Source organism: Trichechus manatus, unplaced genomic scaffold, assembly GCF_000243295.1.
Source record: "Trichechus manatus latirostris isolate Lorelei unplaced genomic scaffold, TriManLat1.0 scaffold00281, whole genome shotgun sequence".
Classification (NCBI taxonomy): domain Eukaryota; kingdom Metazoa; phylum Chordata; class Mammalia; order Sirenia; family Trichechidae; genus Trichechus; species Trichechus manatus.
Window position 1 is genome coordinate 256196 of NW_004444217.1, and position 23348 is coordinate 279543.

Sequence of the window (23348 nt, forward strand, 5' to 3'; positions counted from 1 at the left end):
AAAGGTTGGCAGTTCATATGCACCAGCGGCTCTACAAGAGAAAAGACCTAGTGATCTGCTCCCATAAAGCTTACAGCCTAGGAAACACTGTAGGGCAGTTCTACTCTGTCCTATAGCGTTGCCATGAGTTGGAATTGACTTGATGGGAACTTTTTTTTAAATATAGCTAGATAGCAATATATGCTAAAGAGAAAAAATAAATCAGGGAAGGGAAAGGGGGAGTAAAAAAATGTCAGGACCGGAGGCTGGAGAATATCTATCTATATATTTAAACTATCCTTAAGTAAAGTGAAGCAATGAAGACAGCACCTTACTTGCCTGCAGGAGGGCCGGTTGATGGTGAGACTGTCTCTCTGTTTTGATGGTTAGCAACGGCTCTGTACTCCACAGGCGCGCAGGGTGGTCACAGGTAAAAGGGGATGAGTGAGGTGTGGAGCAAGGCAGAGATTAGTTTATGCCTCTGAGATTCTGATGACTGAAGCAAACCCCGGGGAAATCCACTCTGCAGTTAGAGGGTTTATGTCAGGAAAGAAAAGGGATACGTAAAGCAAGTCTGAGAAAACGTATTCTTCAGCTTTGCTCAAGTGGAACAAGAAAAACTGTGGGCTTATATCTCTTGGTGTAAGAGTTGCAAAAGATCTCAACCCTTTACAGATGGGGTAGCCATGAAAAGACTCTGAGAAGGTGATTTTTGCATAAAGTACTGAAAGAAGAAAAGGAATGAGTTATTTCGACATTTAGGTAAAGAACATTCCCTGAAGGGAGAACTCAAACTGCAAAGTCCCTGAGAAAAAATTATGTCTGCCTTATTCCAGAAACAGCAAGTACGGCAGTGTCATGGAGGGACAAAATATCCGTCAATGTGGTTAGGTCATGACTCCCAGTATTTTGTGATTGTCTGCCATTTTGTCATCTGATGTGATTTCCATATGTGTTGTAAATTCTATCAATATGACGTAGTAAGATGGATTAGTGGCAGTTATATTGATGAAATCTACAAGATTAGATAATGTCTTAAGCCAGTCTCTTTTGAGATATAAAAGAGATAAGCAGACAGAGAGACACGGGAACCTCATACCATGAAGAAAGCAGAGCCGAGAGCACAGCGAGTCCTTTGGACCTGAGGTCCCTGTGCTGAGATGCTCCCAGACCAAGGGAAGACTGATGACAGGGACCTTCCTCCAGAGCAGACAGAGAGAGGCCTATTGGACTATGAGAGAATAAACTTCTCTTTGTTAAAGCTATCCACTTGTGGTATTTCTGTTATAGCAGCAGTAGATGACCAAGACAGGCAGTGAGAGCTGGGTAGGTAGGAGAGAAAAACTAAGACTTCAGACAAGAGTCATCAGCTAAGAGTTCCCCAGAGCCCCCTCACTTCTGAACTACTCTCTACAGATTCTAGGGTTCCCTCTATCGTTTCAGAATACCAGCTGTAAGCTCAGGGGTAACCAGGCCCTCACTTCTGACCTACTGGTTGCCATTACTCCCTCAGGTTTGATAGTTCACTATAATGACTAACAGAACTCACAAAAAGCTCTATACTTATTGTCTTACTCATCTAGTGCTGCTATAACAGAAATACCACAAGTGGATGGCTTTAACAAAGAGAAATTTATTTTCTCAAGTGTAGTAGACTAGAAGTGCAAATTCAGGACATCAGGTCCAGGGGAAGACTTTCTCTTTTCTCTCTCTGTCGGCTCTGGAGGAAGGTCCTTGTCATCAATCTTCTCCTGGACTAGGAGCTTCTCTGAGCAGGAAACCCAGGTCCAAAGGACACGCTCTGCTCCTGGCACTGCTTTCTTGGTGATATGAGGTCTCCAACTCTCTGCTTGCTTCTCTTTCCTTTTGTCTCTTGTAAAATAAAAGGCGGTGCAGGACACACCCCAGGGAAACTCCCTTTACATTGGATCAGGGTTATGACCTGAGCAAGGGTGTTACAATTCCACCCTAATCCTCTTTAACCACAGGCAGAGATTATGATTTATTACACATAGGAAAATCACAACCACACATGGCCTACCAAGTTGATACATATTTTTTGGGGGCACAATTCAATCTATTACACTTATGATGACAATTTTCTCGTAAAAGATACTCAGCAGGATCAGCACAAAGAACAAACACATAGGGTGAGGTCTGAGAGAGTACTCAAAATGAAGCTTCCATGCCCAAAGAGGACACATCCCCCTACCAAGAGCAGATGTTTTTCGCCAACCCAGAGGAGACAGGAGATGGAGATTCAGTATCCAGAGATTTTTTTGGGTGTCTCATTACATAACGCAAACTCCTGTCCCTCTCCCCTGAGATGGGCCAAAATCATGAGGTGATTACAGGTATTAGGTGGTGGGTCTTTCTGGCCAGATCTTCATGAGGTGATCATCACAAGGTGGTCCCTCTGGCCTGGCTAGCCCCCACCCCAGAGTCACTTCATTACCTCAACGGTGTAACCTGTTAGTTAGGTGTGGTCTGGAGTCCTTATAGAAGACACTTCACACCCATCAGGGAAAATCTAAGGTTTTAGGGATTCTATCTCTCAGGAAGCCAGGGCAAAACCCAAATTCTTTGGGTAAGGTTAAATTCTAAAATCCAGAGAAGTTAATACAGTAATACCATCTTGCACTAGGGAAATAGCAGTAACAATGATGGAAATGGTCAAATAACAGATATATTTTGAAGGTCAGACAAAAAGATTTGCTGACAGACCTGATGGTGTGTGTGAGAAAGAGCAACTAAGGATGGCGATAGGACTTATTAACCGTTGTTTAAATTCTTCATGTCTTTCTATCATTAACTGTTGGATCTGTAGACTTCTTCAATGGTTATGTTAAACTTCTCTACTAAAACTGGAGTTTTCTGTTTTCCCGTTTGTATCTAATAGTCTGTATATTGGCGCAGTGGTTAACAGCTTGGCTGCTAACCAAAAAGGTCGACATTTCAAATCCACCAGGTGCTCCTTGGAAACCCTGTGGGGCAGTTCTACTCTGTCCTATCGGGTCGCTATGAGTCGGAATCAACTTGATTGCAACAGGTTTTCGTTTAGTTAGCTCTGTGTTGGGATATATATATATGTAATATGTATATAATCATATGTATAATATATATAAAATTATATATAACCCACTGCTGTCGAGTCAATTTCAACTCACAGCAACCCCATAGGGTTTCCAAGGCTGTAAATCTTTAAGGAAGCAGACTACCACATCTCTCTCCCTCACAGTGGCTCGTGGTTTCGAACCGCCACACTTTCGGTTAGCAGTTGAGCACTATAACCACTGCAACACCAGGGCTCCATAGATTATATATACATATATATATATGCAGAAACACACACACACACGCACACATATAGTTGTTGTGTGCCGTCAAGTCAATGCTTACTCATAGTGACCCTATAGGACAGAGCAGAACTGCCTCATAGGCTACAATCTTCGCGGGAACAGATTTTTTCTCCTGAGGAGTGGCTGGTGGGTTTGAACTGCTGACTTTTTGGTTAGCAGCTGAGCACTTAACCGTTATGTGTTTAGAGCTATATCTTCATGATTCTTTTATCTTCTTGGATGATTTCGTCTTGCACACTTACAAATTTTAAAGGTTTGTTTAAGGTATGCATCTTACAAAGAATTAATTCTTTCTTTTAGAAGGGAATGTAATATAGTCACACTTACTAAAATCACTCATATGTTCAGAATTATCAAGGAATTATACTTCATAGTTCTTGGTTACTATGATGCCTTCTTTATCATTTTGATTCTGTGTGTGCCTTTTGTTAAATTGTTTTATATTTGCTGTTGTTTTGTTAGCATTCTCTTTGCTTTATTATACAGGTATTTACGCAATGCGCACACACACGTGTGCACAGATAAGCTTAACAACGTAAGTATAGCAACATTTATGATCACAAAATAAACAGATCAATACAACCACTACTAGGAGCCGTGGTGGCGAAACGGCTAAGCGCTCAGCTAAATAAAAGTTGCCGCAGGAGAAAAGACCTGAAGATGTACTCCTGCAGACTGTTACGTGCCACTGAGTCGATTCGGAATCATAGTGATGGAAGCAGACCACCAGGTCTTGTCTCTGAGGAGCAACCGGTGGGTTCAAACCCAGAAAGTTTTGGTTAGCAGCCAAGCACTTAACCACTGTGCCACCAGTGCTGTTAAACACACGCATCTACTGACATTCAGGGGCTGGCTGCACGAGGTGCATTGGCCAGGAATCAAACTGGAGTCTCCCCCCGGGAAGGTGAGAATTCTACCACTGAACCATCATTGCCTTCCCTTAAGGATTACAGCCTAGGCAACCCTATAGTGTAGTTCTACTCTGTCCTATAGGGTCACTATGAGTCAGGATCGATCCCATGGCAGACAACAACAATAACACACAACCCCTACCTTGGTCAATAAATAAGATATTACAAGCAGCCCCCTTCAGCCCATTTCCACGCCTGATCCTTTCCTCTTCCGAGAGTAGCCACTGTTTTATCTACTAGTTTTGTGTTTTTTAATAAATGCAACCACTCAGTATGGATTCATTTTTGGTGAACTCCTTCCATTCAACTCTTTGTTGGCGCAAATCATTCTTGCAGTTGCTTGGGAATTTCTATATTTTAGCCTCATCTGAATGCCATTTTGTGTAGTATTCTAATTCAAAATAATTCCCCTCAAAACATTGATTCATTGTTTACTAACAGTTACGGAGATAAGAAAACTAAGACAACTTGGTCTTCACTCCTGTAAATTCATTCTGTATGATTTCCCTCTGAAAACATTAGAGTTTTCCTTCTCAGTGTTCTGAATTGCTCCAGGATACATTTAAGTGTGAGTTATATTTCCTTTATAAATTTAGCATTGAGTATACCCTATCCTTTAGATGTTGTTGTTTTGACCTTAAGAATTTTATTATTGGACCATACCAGTTGCCAACAAGTTGATTCCAACTCATGGTGGCCCCATGAGTAGAATGTGCTCCATAGGATTTTCAATGACTGATTTTTAGGAAGTAGATCATCAGGCTTTCTTCTGAGACTCCTGTGGGTGGATTTGAACCTCCAACCTTTCCCTTAGCAGCTGAATATGTTAACCATTGCACCACCTAGGGACTCCATTGGACCATACATGCCTGCAAGGATTATAACTGATAGTAATGAGTAGAATTAATTACAAAATATAGGACACTGATATTTGAATGCGTGTTCCTCCAAGAGAATAAATTAGAGCTACTCGACCCTAAATGTGTATTAAAAATCACCTGTGAGTTTTTTTTTTAAACTACCTATGCTGAGGATTTACCTCCAGAGATTCTGATTTCAGTTATCTAGTTTGGGGCACTAGTAGAAGTATTTGGTTTCTTTTGGTGAAAAAAAGGCAGGGGGGTATTTTTTAAATCTTTGTCTCCATTTTTATTTTCAAGAATTTCAAAACTAATTAAAAAATAAATACAAAAAACTACATACCCTTCAGTACATTCACCAATTGATTCTTCATTTGTTTACTTTTTCCCTAAATTTACTAATTGTTAAACTTTTACCACATTTGCTTTCTCTCTCTCTCTCTCTCTCTCACAGATACACACAGACACGTGCACGTGTATACACATACACATATTAAATACTTTGCCAAATATTTCAAAGTCACACACATCAGGACACCTTACACATAAACACTTCAGCATGTCGCTCTTAAATAAAGGCACTCTTGTGACACCTAAGCAAACTGATGTTAATTCAAGAACATGACTACTATGCACTCAATATTTAAGCACCCCCAACTGTCCCTAAAATATATTTTAGTTTTTCTTCTTAATTATATGGGGTCCGATAAATTCAAATGAAAGGCATTTAATTTCAATGAATTCCCTATCTTACTAAATTTAGGAAGTTCCTCCTAGTTTCTCTTTTTTCATTACATTGACTTTATTTATTGTGTTTTATTATTTTTTTTTAGTTTTTTTTAATTGTACTTTAGGTGAAGATTTACAGAACAAATAGTTTCTCATTAAACAGTACACATATTGTTTTATGACATTGGTTAACAACCCCATGACATGTCAGCACTCTCCCTTCTCGACCTCGGAGGACCTTCTTTTTTTTGGTGAAAATATACATAGCCAAAGATACACCATTTCACAAACTTCTACATGTACAATTCAGTGACATCAATTACATTCTTCCAGTTGTGCTACTATTCTCACTATCCTTTTCCAGATTATTCCATCACCATTGTCTTCAACTCACTGTCCCCTAGGCTTCCTGTCAAACGTTTGGAGTTGCTGTTGTCAATTTGATCTCATATAGATAATTCTTTTTTTTTTTTTTTGCACTTTAGATGAAGGTGTACAGAACAAAATAGTTTCTCATTAAACAGTACACATATTTCCCTATAACAACGGTTAACAACCCCACGACATGTCAACACTGTCCTTTCTCAACCTTGGGTTCCCTATCACCAGCTTTCCTGTCCCCTCCTGCCTTCTAGTCCTTGTCCCTGGACTGCTGTGCCTCATTAGTCCCGTTTTGTTTTATGGGGCTGTCCGATCCCCTGCTGAACGGTGAACCTTGGGAGTGACTTCACCACTGAGCTAAAAGGGTGTCTGGGGGCCATACTCTCGGGGTTTCTCCAGTCTCTGTCAGGCCAGTAAATCTGATCTTTTTTTTGTATGTCAGAATTTTGTTTTACATCCTTCTCCAGCTCTGTCCAGGATCCTCGGTTGTGATCCCGGTCAGAGCAGTCAGTAGTGGTAGCCAGGCACCGTGTAGGTGTACTGGACTCAGTCTGGTAGGGGCCTTGGTAGCTGTGGTCCATTAGTCCTTTGGACTAATCTTTTCCTTGTATCCTGTTCTCTTCATTCTTCCTTGCTCCCCAAGGGGTGAGACCAGTGGAGTATCTTAGACGGCTGGTCACAGGCTTTTAAGACCCCAGACGCTACTCACCAAGGTAGAATGTAGAACATTGTCTTTCTAAACTGTGTCATGCCGATTGAGCTAGATGTTCCCCGAGACCATGGTCCCCACAGCCCTCTGGCCAGCAGTTCAGTCCCTCAGAGAGTCTGGATGTGTCTATGGAGCTTCCTGACCTTTCCTTGGCCAAGTTGTGCTGGCTTCCCCAGTATTGTGCACTGTCTTACCCTTCACCAAAGTTACCACTTATATATTGTCTATTTAGTTCCCCCCCACCCCTCCCATCCCTCGTAACCAACAAAGATTGTCACTTTTTGTGTGCAAACTTTTTCATGAGTTTTTACAGTAGAGCTCTCAAACAATATTTGTCCTTTTGTGATTGACTTATTTCACTCAGCATAATGTCCTCCAGTTTCATCCATGTTATGAGATGCTTCACAGATTCATCATTGTTCTTTCTCGTTGCATAGTACTCCATTGTGTGTATGGACCATAGTTTATCCATTCTTCTGTTGATGGGCATCTACGTTCTTCCCATCTTTTTGCTTTTGTGAATAATGCTGCAGTGAACATGGGTGTGCATATGTCTATTTGTGTGACGGTTCTTATTTCTCCAGGTTATATTCCTAGGAGTGGGATTGCTGGATCGTATGGTATTTCTATTTCTAGCTTTCTAAGGAAGCACCAAAAGGGTTATTTATTGTGCTTTCGATGGAGGTTTAGAGAACAAAATAGTTTCTCAAAAAACAATTAATACATGTATTGCTTTGTGACATTGGTTGCCAACCCCACGACATGTCAACACTCACCCCTTCTCAACGCTGGGTTCCCCATTTCCATTCATCCAGCTTTCCTGTTCCCTCCTGCCTGCTCCTTCTTGCCCCTGGGCTGGTGTGCCCATTTAATCTTGTATAAATGGTTGAGCTATGTGTATTATTGTTTGTTTTATAGGCCTGTCTAATCTTTGGCTGAAGGATGAACCTCAGGAGTGACTTCAGTACTGAGTTAAAAGGGTGTTCAGGGGCCATACTCTTGGGGTACATTGAATTTATTAAGAATCCAAGCCAGCTTTTTAATAGAATATTCCACACTTTGGATTTGTTTGATTCTTTCTTCATAAGAAATAGGATAAATAAGAAGAGTTATATATTGTCAGTATATTGTGCTTCCTTTTTGTATCCTATCAGGTAACACTGAATAATATATTTTTCCGTAATTGGTGATGATAATAATTTTAATCACTTTGTTAAAGAGGTATTAGCCAGCTCTCTCCATTCTTTCTATATATACAGGTAGTCCCAGCTTATGACTGGATTCCATTCCAATGACTCCAACATAAGTCAGTTCTGATGTAAGTCGAATACTTCTTTTTTTTTAAGTTCTCATTATTATCGCCTTATACTGTCAATATCTTTATAAATCTAATCTTTGTCTTTGGGGGTTTGGAAACATTACACATAAAGTTACATACATATTTTAATACATACATACATAAAAAAATACACAAACCATAAAAATTTCCTTCGACGACGAAAAAGAGTTGGATAACATTTGGCATTTCGTCAGTTGTGGTGATAACTCCACTCGTAGAAGGTTATGGATCATCTGGATTATCCCTGGGAACGGGATAGCATTTCTAGTCAGAAAATTAGTGAGAATTGTCTATATGATCCTTTTCTGTTTTTCTTCATATATTTCACAGTAACATATTACGCCTCCCAAATCTGCCTAACAACTTTAGCAAAGCAATCAGCATTTGAGTCCATGTTTTCAGGCAACAGGACCCCTGATTTAGGTTAGAAAAAATTTTGGCTAATCCTTTCACTGTAAAAATTTTTGACAACTTTTCTCCTTCCTCTTTCTCATTATTTTTTCTTCTTCAGCAAATTACACACTGTAACATTGTATGTAGTATATACTACTAACAGTAAGGTATACAAAAAAACCCCACAGTCATAAGTGCGGTTCGTCATAAGTCAAATACATCATAAATCAAGGATTACATATATATGTATATATGGGTATATATGTATATATATGCACACCATTATACATGTGTGTGTATATATATATATATATATGGTGTCCACATATATATATGCACACCATTATAATTAATAATGTGTTGGGTGATACTTTAAAAATAGTAAATATCTAAAAATTCTGATCTCATATATGCCTTTGTCATCAATTAACAAGATTTGACTGAATCAATTAACAAATTGAGAGTATCAATACCATAATTTTATAATTCAATTCTCCTATGTTTATTCCCTGAAGCTCTCTTATTCTGCATATTTTGGCTGTGATTTTTATTATTTCTTTTTTTCTCTGAGTCCTCAATCAGATATTATCTGTTTGCTCTGTTGTAATAATTCTTAAAAATGTGTAGCAGGAAGGTGCCACACTTTCTTGTTTATTTTCTCTCCTTATAAGAGATTTTAGGAATAGATGTGTGTTCAATCTAACTTTTCATTTTAGTCTTCCACTTTAAATTTAATTCTCTCTTTTGTCATAAAATTCTGAATTTTCTTAGGCTTGTTGACCTTTTTTTTATTTTTTAGCTTCTCTTTATTTTTAACTTAGCATAAAAACTTGCAAATAATTTCTGTAACTAGATGTTATTTCATTAATACCCTTTTTATTACATTTACCTTGTAAGAAAAAATTTTTAAAAAGTCATGATATGTTATTTTCAGGGTTTTTTTTTTTTTTTGGCCCAGGTTTATTTTACCTATAGTACATTTTATTTATAATATTTCATTGGAAATGAAAGTAACAGGAAAAAAATCAAAACAAGTAACAAATTATTGTATTTGACCTGTAACTTTGAGTTATAATAAAAATAATACTTTTAGAAAAGGAGTGAAAGGAAAAGAAACAGAAATTCTACTTTAGTTCACTTTATTAGAGAGTCTGCTTTCATCAAGTTTAAGTGCTTGAACAAGGTATATTGTAAGGCACAACTTCTGCAAAATTTTGAAGGGAAATGATGGCATTACAAGCAGCCTTTGCAGAGTAACTAAACTCTATTTTCCAATGTAGTTTTGACAAAATGGATATTACAATGTTAAGTTACGTCGTTCATAATTATTTTCTCTATAGAGAATTTTTTTTGGATTGCTCTACTCTTTGCAAAATTGCTGTATGAATTAGAGAAAAAATAAACTTGCAAATTTCTGGAAACAAACATAACATGAAAGACTAATGATAATCATAAATTTTGAAACTTCCTATGGGATAACCCCAAAGCTACTTCTCATTTCCTAACTACAAAGAGGAAACCCTAGTGGTGTTGTGATTAAGAGCTACGCCTGCTAACCAAAAGGTCAGCAGTTCGAATCCACCGGATGTTCCTTGGAAACTCTATGGGGCACTTTTACTCAGGGGCACTTTTACCCTGTCTTATAGGGTCGCTATGAGTTGGAATCGACTCGATGGCAACGGGTTTCGTTTGGTTTAATCACGAGGAGCTTATACTGTGAGGTTCTTTTTGTTACCAATAATAGTCTAGAAGTACTAAGTAAGCAATATTAGCAAAATGAATTACAGCATCTCAGCGTGTGAGGCTCTTTCCACATGTCTGGGTCAGAAATCTCTTCTTCAAAAATGAAAAGTCTGATTCACAACCTGAAGAAAGTTTACATTTAGAAATGCAAACATGATCAATGAAACCAGTATGGAAATGGAAACCAAGTCACATTCCGCAAACCACTAGTACCTCATGCAGGTGGAGATGAGTGTTCCTGCTGGAATAATTCCAAACAGAGAGTACTACTTGGTTTTTCCTCTACCCATTTTCTCTCCTACTTTTTGGTTTCATTGGCTATTACTGCAACTCTTGTTTTTGACACCATTTTGAAGGCTGGTCCCACACATTTAACCAGTTATTTATTCACTGCCTTGTACCCTCAAGGCATACAAATACCAGTCTATAAATTTGGCAATTGGGAACAAACAGTTGAAGTAGTGTAAGCGTTACCTATCAGAAGGATTGCCAGGTTCTTGGAGTGGATGCTGAAGTGCACTTGAACAAAATGTGCATTTCATTATTGTTGCATGTTGTATTCTATAAATGTCAATTAGCTCAGATGTGATGATGGTGTTTTTCAGGTCTTGATACCCTTACTGATTTTCTGTCTACGTATTCTGTTGATTAGAGACAGGACTGTTGAAGTCTCCAACTATAATCATGAATTTGTCTATTTTTCCTTTGTATTTTGAAGCTCTCGTAGGAAGTACACACACATTTAGAATTACATGTTCTTAGTAAAAGCTTTACCATTATGTAATGTCCTTGTACTATTTTCCTTGTTCTAAAACCTACTGACTGACATTAATGTGACTCTAGCTTGCTTTTGGTTAGTTTACATGGTATATGTTTTTCCATCCTTTGAATTTTAACTTATCTATGTCATTATATAGAACTCTGGAGGCACAGTGGCTAACAGCTCGGCTGCCAACCAAAATGTTGGCAGCTTAAATTGAAAATTTGTGTCTTGTAGAAAATACAGTTTGGACTTGTCTTTTTATCTAGTCTGACAATTTTTTGCCTTATAACTGGAATGTTATACCATTTACACTTACTGTGATTTTTTTATTATTATTTTTGAGCTTAAAAGTATCATCTTCTTAATTGTTTTCTATTTGTATTTTTCTTCTATTCTTGCCTTCTTTTGGAAGTCTTGTGGATGACTCTATGTCTGCTAATGGTTTATTAGTCATGTATCTTTTTCTAATATTTTCAATGGATGCACTTTTTTGTAAAATATACATCTTTAACTTATCATGTGCTATCATCACATAATATTATACAACTTCCTGGCTACTGTACACGTCTTTTAGCTTCCTCCCGTCCTTTCTGCTACTGTTGACATACATTTCCTTTCTGAATTTGTAATAAACCCCACAATACATTATTGATTTCGAGTTAAGAGAATCAATTATCTTTTTTTTTTTAATTGTGCTTTAGGTGAAAGTTTACAGCTCAGGTTAATTTCTCATACAAAAATTTATACACATATTGTCATGTGACACCAGTTGCAAGCCCTATAATGTGACAGCACACTCCCCCTTTCCATTCCAGGTTTCCCGTGTCCATTCAAGTAGCTCCTGTCCCTTTCTGCCTTTGCATCCTGCCTCCAGACAGGAGCTGCCAATTTAGTCTCGCGTATCTACTTGAACTAAGATGCACACTCTTCATGAGTATTATTTTATGTTTTATATTTCAGTCTAATCTACATGCAAAGAGTTGGCTTTGGGAATGGTTTTACTTCTAGGTTGACAGAGTGTCTGGAGGCCATGTCTTCGAGGGTACCTCCAGTCTCAGTCAGATCATTAAGTCTGGTCTTTTTATGAGAATTTGAGTTCTGCAACCCACTTTTCTCCTGCTCCATCAGGGACTCTCTGTTGTGTTCCATGTCAGAGAGGTCATTGGTGGTAGCCGGGCACCATCTAGTTCTTCTGGTCTCCGGCTGATGCAGTCTCTGGTTTATGTGGCCCTTTTGTCTCTTGAGATAATATTTTCCTTGAGTCTTTGGTGTCCTTCATTTTCCTTTGCTCCAGATGGGTTGTGACCAATTGATGCATCTTAGATGGCCACTTGCTAGCTTTTAAGACCCTAGATGCCACTCACCAAAGCGGGATGCAGAACATTTTCTTAATAAACTCTGTTATGCCAATTGACCTAGATATCCTCCAAAACCATGGTCTCCAGACCAAAGTCCCTGCTACTCTGTCCATCGAAGTGTTTGGTTATGTTCGGGAAACGTCTTAGCTTTTGGTTTTAGTTGAGTTGTGCTGACCTTCCCTTCACCTAAGATAATTCTTGTCTACTATCTAGTTAGTGAATTCCCCTACCCCTTCTTCCCCACCCTTGCAACCATCAAAGAACGTTTTCTTCTGTGCTTTAACCTTTTCTTGAGTTCTTATAATAGTGGTCTCATACAGTATTTGTCCTTTTGGAACTGACTAGTTTCACTCAGCATAATGCCTTCCAGATTCATCCATGTTGTGAGATGATTCACAGATTCATCATTGTTCTTTTTAGTTGCGTAGTATTCCATTGTGTGTATATACAATAATTTGTTTACCCATTTGTCCTTTGATGGGCACCTAGGTTGTTTCCATCTTTTTGCTATTGTAAACAGTGCAGCAATGAACATGGGTATGCATATATCCGTTCACGTGATGACCCTTATTTCTGTAGGATATATTCCAAGGAGTGGGACCACTGTATCGTATGGTACTTCTATTTCTAGCTTTTTAAGGAAGTACCAAATTGACTTCCAAAGTGGTTGTACCATTTTACATTCCCACCAGCAGTGTATAAGTGTTCCAGTCTCTCCACAACCTCTCCAACATTTATTATTTTGTATTTTTTGGATTAATGCTAGCCTTGATGGGGTGAGATGGTATCTCATTGCAGTTTTGACTTGCATTTCTCTAATGGCTAATGATCGTGAGCATTTTCTCACGTGTCTGTTAGCCACTTGAATGTCTTCTTTAGCAAAGTGCCTGTTCATATCCTTAGCTCATTTTTTAATTGGGTTATTTGTCTTTTTTTTTTTTTTTTTATTGTACTTCAGGTGAAGGCTTACAGAACAAATAGTTTCTCATGAAACAGAAGTACACATGTTGTTTTGTAACATTGGTTAACAACCCCACAACATACCATCCCTCTAACTTCTCAACGTCTTTTTTTTTTTTTTTGGTGAAAATACACATAGCCAAAGATACACCATTTCAAAAATTTCTACATGCACAGTTCAGTGACATTGACTATGCTCTTCGAGCTGTGCTGTTATTCTCAGTTAAGATGAAGGCTTACAGAACAAAATAGTTTCTCATTTAACAGTTACTACAAATGTTGCCTATCACAATGGTTAACAATCTCACAACACATCAACAATATCCTTACTCAACCTTGGGTTCCCTATCACCAGCTTCCTTGTCCCCTTCTGCCTTCTGGCCCTTGTCACTGGACTCCTGTACCTTGTTAGTCTCATTTGGTTTTACGGGGCTGTCCACTCCCAGGCTGAACGGTGAACCTCGGAGGTAACTTCACCACTGAGCTAAAAGGGTGTCTGGTGGCCATACTCTCGGGGTTTCTCCAGTCTCCTTTAGGCCAGTAAATCTGGTCTTTTTTCTGTGAGTTAGAATTATGCTCTACATCCTTCTCCAGCTCTGTCCAGAATCCTCTGTTGTGATCCTGGTCAGAGCAGTCAGTGGTGGTGGCCGGGCTGGGTTATTTGTCTTTTTGTTGTTGAAGTTTTGCAGTACGTTGTAGATTTTAGAGATTAGACCATGATTTTTTCCCAGTCCATAGGTTGTCTTTTGACTCTTTTGGCAAAGTCTTTTGATGAGCATAAGTGTTTGATTTTTAGGAGCTCCCAGTTATCTAGTTTCTCTTCTGGTAGTTGTGCATTGTTAGTTATGGTTTGTATTCTCTTTATGCCATGTATTAGAGCTCCTAGCGTTGTTTCTATTTTTTCTTCCATGATCTTTATTGTTTTAGATTTTATATTAAGATCTTCTATCCATTTTGAGTTAGTTTTTGTGCATGGTGTGAAGTGTGGCTCTTGTTTCATTTTCTGGCAGATGGATATCCAGTTATGCCAGCACCATTTGTTCAAGAGACAGTCTTTTCCCCCCTGGGCCTTTGTCAAATATCAGCTGCTTATAGGTGGATGAATTTACGTTTGGATTCTCAATTCTGTTCCATTGGTCTATGTATCTTTTGTTGTACCAGTGCCAGGCTCTTTTGACTATTGTGGCTGTATAATAGGTTCTAAAATCAGGTACTGTGTGGCCTCTGACTTTGTTCCTCTTCAGTAATGCTTTACGTATCCAAGGCGTCTTTCCTTTCCGTATGCAGTTGGTGATTTGTTTTTCCATCTCCTTAAAAAATGTCGTTGGAATTTGGATCTGGATGGCATTGTGTCTGTAGATTGCTTTGGGTAGAGTAGACATTTTCACAATATTGAGTCTTCCTATCCGTGAGCAAAGTATGTTTTCTACTTACGCAGGTCTCTTTTGGTTTCTTGTAGTAGTGTCTTGTAGTTTTCTTTGTATAGGTCTTTTACATCTCTGGTTAGATTTATTCCTAGGTAGTTTATCTTCTTAGGGGCTATTGTAAATGGTATTGATTTGGTGATTTCCTCTTCGAAGTTCTTTTTGTTGGTGTAGAGGATCAATTATCTTTTAAAGTTTGTTTGTCTAAAAATGTTTTTATTTCCCTTCATATTAGAAACTTTTTGTGTTGTTGTTGTTGCTATTGACTATGAAAATCTGCATTGACAGTTTACATTTTCCCTCTCTCAGTACTCTGAAGATGTCACTTCATTGTCTTCAGGGTTGCACAGTTTCTGATGAGAATGCTTGTGCAAGTCTGACCTTTGTTTCTATGTATATAATGTCTCTTTTCCACTGCTTGCCTATGAGAATTTCTTTTCATGTTCTTCAGTAGTTTAACTATGATGTGATGATGTATATAGGTGTGGCTTTTGTAAAAATGAGAGTGTATGTGATTGTGTGTGTGTGTGTTGGGGCATTTCTGCTTATGGTCTCTGGGCTTCTTGAATTTGTGGTTTGTTGTTTTCCAAAGAATTTGACAAATTCTTGAGTTACAGTAACAGTTAATGCTTACATTAGAAAGGAAGAAAATTCTTAAACCAGTAATCTGCGCTTCCATCTCAAGAACAAGAAGATAATAAGAATTAAAAGGAAGGAAATAATAAAGAGCAGAAATCAATAAAATTGAAAATGAAACAATAGAGAAAAATCAAACAAAGAGCTGCTTATATGCAGCCATCAATAAAACTGACAAACCTCTAGCAAGATTAACAAAGGAAAGATTACCAACATCAGGATTCAAGCAGCAAATATAACAGCAGACCCTGTAGACGTCAAAAGAATAACAGGGTAATACTGTGAACAGTGCTATAAATATTAATTTAATGAGTTAGATGAAATGGACCAATTCCTTAAAAAGCACACATTATCATAACATACCAACTGTAGAATAGATAATTTGAATAGCCTTACAACTATTAAAGAAAATTAATTTCTGATTTGAAAACTCCCAATAAATACCCAGGCCCATATGGTTTCTTTCACTGGAGAATTCTACTAAATGTTTAGAGAAGAATTAACACCAGTTCTACAAAACTACTGGAAAAAAAAATTGACATTGTTGAATATCGATTTATGGTTAAAAAAAATAAAATTTAAGCAAGATAGGAATAAAGAGAAACTTCCTCAAATTTATGGAAAACAACTGCAAAAAACTACAGCCACCGTTACACTCAATAGTGAAAGACTCTATGCTTTCCCTCTTAAATCTGCTCTTACCACTCTTATTGAAAATAATGCTAGAAGTTCTAGCCCTGTGCAATAAGGCAAGAGAATAGAATAAATGGCATACAGATTAGAAGGGAGGAAAGAAAACTTTCTGTATTTGCAGATGACATAATTATTTACATAAAATTTACTAAGGAAGAATCCACAAAAAAGGATGCTTTAGAGCTAATAAGTAAGTTCAGCAAGGTCACGGAATACTAGATAAATATACAAAAATCAATTTAATATCTATATACTAGCAATGAACATGTATGCACCAAAATTTAAAAATACAGCGCCATTTACAATTGCTTTAAAAAATGAAATATGTAGGTGTGCATCTAACAGAAATATTAAAATGTCTTGTATGCTGAAAACTACAAAATGCTGATGAAAGAAGTCAGAAAAGCTCTAAATAAATGGCGAGGTAAGCCATGTTCATAGATTGAAAGACTCAACATGGTAAAGATGTCAATTCTCCCCAAACTGATACACAGGTTAAACATAATTCTTTTCACAATCTCAGCAAGACTCTTTACAGATATAGACAAGATTATTCTGAAATCTGTATGGAAAGGCAAAGAACAAAAACAATTTTTAATAAAAAAGATTAAAGTGGAAGGAATCAGTCAACTGATGTCAAAAACTATTATACAGCTATAGTAATCAAGACAGTGTGGTATTGGTGGAGAGATAGACACATAGATCAATGGAACAGAAAAGAGAATCCAGAAATAGACCAAGACAGATATGCCCAACTGATTTGTGATGAAAGTGCAAAAACAATTAACTCTTAAAAAAAAAAAGCTTTTTCAGCAAATGGTGCTGAGCAATTGGAAATCCACAGCAGAAAAAAAGAAATTGGACCTTAATTTCACACTATATAAGAAAAAATGTAAAAACTTATTTCAAAAAATGTAAAACATAAACTATCCATCTTTCAGGAAAAAAAAACAAAACAGGAGAAAATATGGGGCTCGGTAATAAGTTTTTAGACTTGACACCAAAAGCACAATCTCTAAAAGGAAAAATTGATAAATTGGATTTTATCAAATTTTTTACTTTTGCTCTGTGAAAGACCCTCTTAAGAGGGTGAGAAGAAAAGCCACAGAGTGGAAAAAAAAATTTGTAAACAGTGTATCTAACAAAGGATGAGCATCTAGAATAGATTATGAATTCTCAAAACTGAACACTAAAAAGTAAACAAAAATCAATAGCAAAAATATAACCAATCCAAACCTAGGACAAAAGACAAGAAGAGAGATTTCATTGAAGGAAATACACAGGTGACAACCAAGAACATGAAAAGAGGCTGAATATCATTAGCTATTAGGTAAAAAGAAAATAAAACCATAGTGAGATATCATCCCACTTATCAGAATGGCTAAAAAAAAAAGTGACAACACCAAATGCTGGCAAGACAGAGGAGAAGCTTGCACACTTATACTTTGCTGATGGGAATGTAAAAGGGTACAGCCATGCTAGGAAATAGTCTGACAGTTTCTTAAAAATCTAAACATGTAGCTACCATTGTTGCTGTTGGTCATTGTCAAGTTGATTTTGTCTCATGGCAACCCCACCTGTACAAAATAGAACTGTTCCATTGGGTTTTCAAGGCTGTGACCTTTCAGAAGCAGATCAGGGCTGTCTTCTGAGGAGCCTCTAGGTAAACTCAAAATGCCAAGCTTTAGGCTATTAGTCGAACACCACTGAGGGACTTCTACAGCTACCATAAGACCTAGAAATTGTACTCTGAGGCATTTATCCCAGAGAAATGAAGACTTATTCATAAAAAAAATAAGTATGCAAATGCTTGTTGCAGCTTTAGCTATAATAAACAAAACATGTAAACAACCCAGATGTCCTTCAACAGATCAGTAGTTAAACGAACAATGGTCCATCCATGAACTGGAATACTGCTCAGTAAAAGAGAAACTAAAGGTACTCACAACAACTTAGATAAATCTCCAGAAAAATTATGCTGAGGGAAAGGAGTCCATTCTTAAGGAAACATTTAATCTATGTGATTCCACTTATACAACATTCTTGAAATGATAAAATTATAAACACGGAGATAAGAGTAGTGCTAAAAAAAAAAAATAGAAAAAGGCCATTGCTCTCGGGTTGAGTTGTGACTCATAGTGACCCTATAGGACAGAGCAGAACTGACCCATGGAGTTTCCAAGGCTTTAATCTTTACAGAAGCAGACAGCCACATCTTTCTCCTGCAGAATGGCTGGTGGGTTTGAACCACTGACCTTTCAGTTAGCAGCCAAGCATTTAACCACTGTGACTCCAGGCCTCCTTAGAGTAGTGGTGGCTAGGGGTTAAAGAGGGTGGCATAAATGGCTAAGTGCTCCACTACTAACAGAAAGGCTGGTGGTTCGAACCTACCCACTGGTGCCTCAGAAGACAGGCCGGTGATCTGCTTCCGAAAGGTCACACCCTTGAAAACCCTATGGGGCAGTTCTACTCTGTAAACTTTGGGTAGCTATGAGTGGTAATTGACTCTAGAATAATTAACAACAACGATAGGGGTTGACCACCACTGACTGCTCTGACAGGGATCACAACAGAGGATCCCAGACAGAGCTGGAGAAAAAAGTAGAACAAAATTCTAATTCACAAAAAAAGGCTAGACTTCCTGGCCTGACAGAGACTGGAGAAACCCTGAGAGTATGGCCTCCAGACACCCTTTTAGCTCAGTAATGAAGTCACTCCTGAGGTTCGCCCTTCAGCCAAAGATTAGACAGGCCCATAAAACAAAACGAGACTAACGGGGCACAACAGTCCAGGGACAAGGACTAGAAGGCAGGAGGGGACAGGAAGGCTGGTAATAGGGAACCCCAGGTTGAGAAGGGAGAGTGTTGACATGTTGTGGGATTTTTAACCATTGTCATAAAACAATATGTGTACTAACTGTTTATTGAGAAACTACTTGTTCTGTAAACCTTCATCTAAAGTACAATTTAAAAAAAGAAGGGGTTAAAGATGGGGTGAGGGCAAGAGGGAAGTGGATTTGGCTATAAAAGGGCAACGTGAGGGAAATTTACAGTGATAAAAATATTCTATATCTTGACTATATCAATGTCAATATCCTGATTATAATAGTATTCTGTAGTTTTGCAAGATGTCACCCTTGGGGGAAAATGCGTAAAAAGCACATGGGGGTTTCTCTGTATTATATTTACAATTGCCCGTGAATCTTAAGTCTACAATTACCTCAAAATAAAAAGTTTAATTAAATGGATATTGGTAATGGTTGCACAACATGACTGATGTAATATATTATATTGAATGGTACATGTAAAAAAATGTTGACTTGAAAAATGTTGTATTCCTTATATTTTTACAATAATATTTTTTTAATTATGAAGTTTGTTGAATTATTTGATAAGTGTCAGAAGAATGAAAATTTAATAAGGATTAAAGATGACTATACCCACACGCACACACACCCACATATATGTTGTTGTCGATGTGTGCCATCGAGTCGATTCCCACTTATAGCAACCCTATAAGACAGAGTAAAACTTCCCCATAGGATTTCCTAGGCTATAACCTCTACAGGAGCCAACAGCCAGGTATTTCTCCCAGGAGCAGCGTGTGGTTTTGAATCATTGACGTTTGGTTATCAGCCTAGCACTTAACCATTGCACCACCAGGGACACACACACACACACACACACACACACACACACACACACGACTCATTAAGTAGACAGGAGCCAGATTTAGAAAGCCCACATGCACTATAGATTGTCCTTGAGGAGACTATGAACTATCTAGATATTATTTATAAATACAAATGCAATAGGAGGAATCAAATATAGTGCTAAAAATATAGATTTGGAAGGAGTGGGTACATAGGGGACTCCTTATAATTTTGGAACCCATGGATTAAGAAAGTATGGATGTGGTGAGGTTTTGTCATTACAGTCTAACAAGTTGATAATAAAAGTTGCTTTTACATTAATTTCTTCTGGTAGTAATTCTAGAGGTCAAAAGGCTTAAAAGAATAATGTAAGTGACAAGTACCCTAGGACCAATTTTACTTTTCTGTTTCTGCATAATAAATTACCACAAAAGTAACTACTTGAAACAACATACATGTATGATCTCACTGTTTCTTGGGGTCAAGAATCCAATCATGGTTTAGCTGGGTCCTCTGCTCAGGGTCTCACAAGGCTGCAATCAAGGTGTTGGCTGGACTGCATTATCATCTGGAGGCTTGACATGGGAAGAATATGCTCTCAAGCTCAGTGAGATTGTTGGCAGAATTTATTTCCTTGCACCTACAGAGCCAAGGGCCCTGGCATTTGATGGTTATTAACTAGGGGCCACCCTCAGCTACTGGAGGCTGCCCACAGTTCCTTTCCATATGGGTTTTCCCAACATCACTACTTAACCAATAAATCCAGCAAGGGAAATCTCTGTCGCTAATCAGCTTCCAAGATGGAATATAATATACTGTAAGGTAATCACAGAAGTGACAGCCCATCATCTTTACCATATTTTTTTGGTTAGAAACAAGTCATAGTTCCACTTACACTCAAAGAGAGGGAATTATACCAAGATGTGTCCAGCATCATGTGGGCCACCCTAGTGTCAACCCTCTACATGACCCCAAAGTGGGGTACTAATCTTCTAAGAGATGTCCCTGAGTGGCTCAAACAGTTAAATGCTAGACTACCAGCCTAAAGGTTAGCAGTTTGAACCCACTCACAGACACCTCAGAAGACAGGCCTGCTGATCTGCTTCAGAAAGGTCACATTCTTAAAAACCCTGTCGAGCAATTCTACTCTGCACACTGCACACTGCACACGGGGTTCTCATGAGTGTGAATCAACTGAACTGGCAACTAACTAAACGACAGATCTTCTAAGAACATGATAACAAGTTGTGTAACTGGTTATGTCAGCCCATCAATGACCCCGAGCCTATCTGAGAATATGTTAAGAAACCATTAGAATTGGAAAAGACACAGAGAAAGGATTTTGGAGACAGTGATCAGTGTGCTTAGCTTTTATCTTCTTTTATCCCTGGGAGCAAAAAGGCGTACGTTTCTTTTTCTATTTAAGCAAAGTGTGAGAAGCTTAAAAACATAATTTGGAGAGCCCGAGAAGTGTACCCTGAATTTTGAGAGGCTCTGGGACTGGTTTCTTACTCCTGAAAAGTCTAAAATGGAAAGGCCATAGCTGGTATGCTGTCTTGCTGCCTCTGTAGGCAGAGTTTGACAAAACATCTCTATTAGAAATAGCCAGGGCATTCGGAATTTAGTGTGGGAAAAAGGACCATGAGTTTCCAATCACCCAAATATGAATCCCAAAGAGTGGAGGGGAACTCAGTCATCTTGATGGCTATGGTCAAGAAGTCACCTGAAGAGTAAGATGACAAAGAAAACTACAGAGCTGAAGAGGAATTTATAAAGGATGACTCAGACTCCTTTAATTTGGCCTAATTCAGAGGAAATCCATAGCAACAAGTCAATGGAAGAACACAAAGTTACATATCTCATGCCAGCACACAACTGAACCAGTAATGTAAATGCTTTTATCCCTTTTCTATCCTTTGCCAAGAACAATGAAAGGAGGAAGGGAAAGAGAAAAAAAAATAGATCAAGGTGGTAAATACAGAAGTTTATCCCATCCCTGTCCCCATAATTCACCTTTCCAAGTCTACAAGCATACCTGAATTGGGGTAAATAAACTTTAAATTAAGTGTAAAGCTATGGAAACTGCCTGAATTTCATTCAGAGTAGGAATAAAACAAGTCAAGAAGTCAGGTTTAAGGGGGCATGTATGAAGAGGTATACTCTCTGCTTTCACCGTAACAAATCCATATCATCCAATAAAACAATCATGCAAATGTTACAGGTGCATTAACTCATTCACAAGAACATATATTTTATTGAACACCCTAAAAAACTTTGCATACTAATATTAAACATAGAATAAGGCATGCCTCACAGAAATCTTACTTTTAACTGAGGATCTTTGGAAATATAGTCCTTAAACTTAATGGTATAATTGTTATAAGATACTACCAAATAATGGAAAACAAACCATTCAAAAAGCAAGAAAAGTCTCAAAAGCATTTAAAAAGTCACTATACCATTTGAGAGACCAGCAGTCACATGCAAGAGTATCAAGTTTCAGGTGAAGCAAAAATTCAGAGAAGCCAGGGTTAGTAAGCAATGTCATATAATAATTTGACTTGGATTTGTTTCCAAGTATTTCCAACTTCAGAACACTTCACTAATGTCACTAGGCCACAGTCAACAGTAAAAAATGCTAAGGAATCCCAGATCACTGGACCCCTAGAAATTTCACTGAGGTGGAAGGTGCCTGAGTTTTTGTTGGATTAATTCCCCACACTCTAGCAAGAAAATATTTTACCTATAAGTCCAGAATCATGGAAACGTCTTCCTTACGAGGTCCAATCAGCATAACGTCATCAATGTAATGGACCAGTGTAATGTCTTGTAGAAGGCAAACGTGATCAAGTTCTCTGTGGACTAAATTATGACACAGGGATGGAGGGTTGATATAGCCCTGAGGTACGACATTTAAGGGGTACTGTTGTCCTTGCCAGTTGAAGGCAAACTGCTTCTGGTGGTCCTTCGAAACTGGAATTGAGAAAAAGGCATTGGCCAGATCAATAGCTGTATACCAGGTACTAGGAGATGTATTAATTTGCTCAAGCAAGGAAACCACGTTTGGAACAGCAGCTACAATTGGAGGCTCCACCTGGTTAAGTTTACAATAATCCACTGTCATTTTCCAAGATCCATCTGTTTTTTGCTCAGGCAAAATAGACCAGCTGAATGCGAATGTGATGGGAATCACCACCCCTGCATCCTTCCAGTCCTTGATGGTGGCAGTAATCTCCAAAATTCCTCCAGGAATGCAGTATTGCTTTTGGCTTACTGTTTTCCAAGGTAGGGGCAGTTCTAATGGCTTCCACTTGGATTTTCCTACCATAATAGCCCTTACTCTTTTTGTCAGGGATCCAATGTGGGGGTTCTGCCAGTTGCTGAGTATATCTATTTCCAATTATGCATTCTGGAACTGAGGATATGGTGACAGGATGGGTTTGGGAACCCTCTGGACAC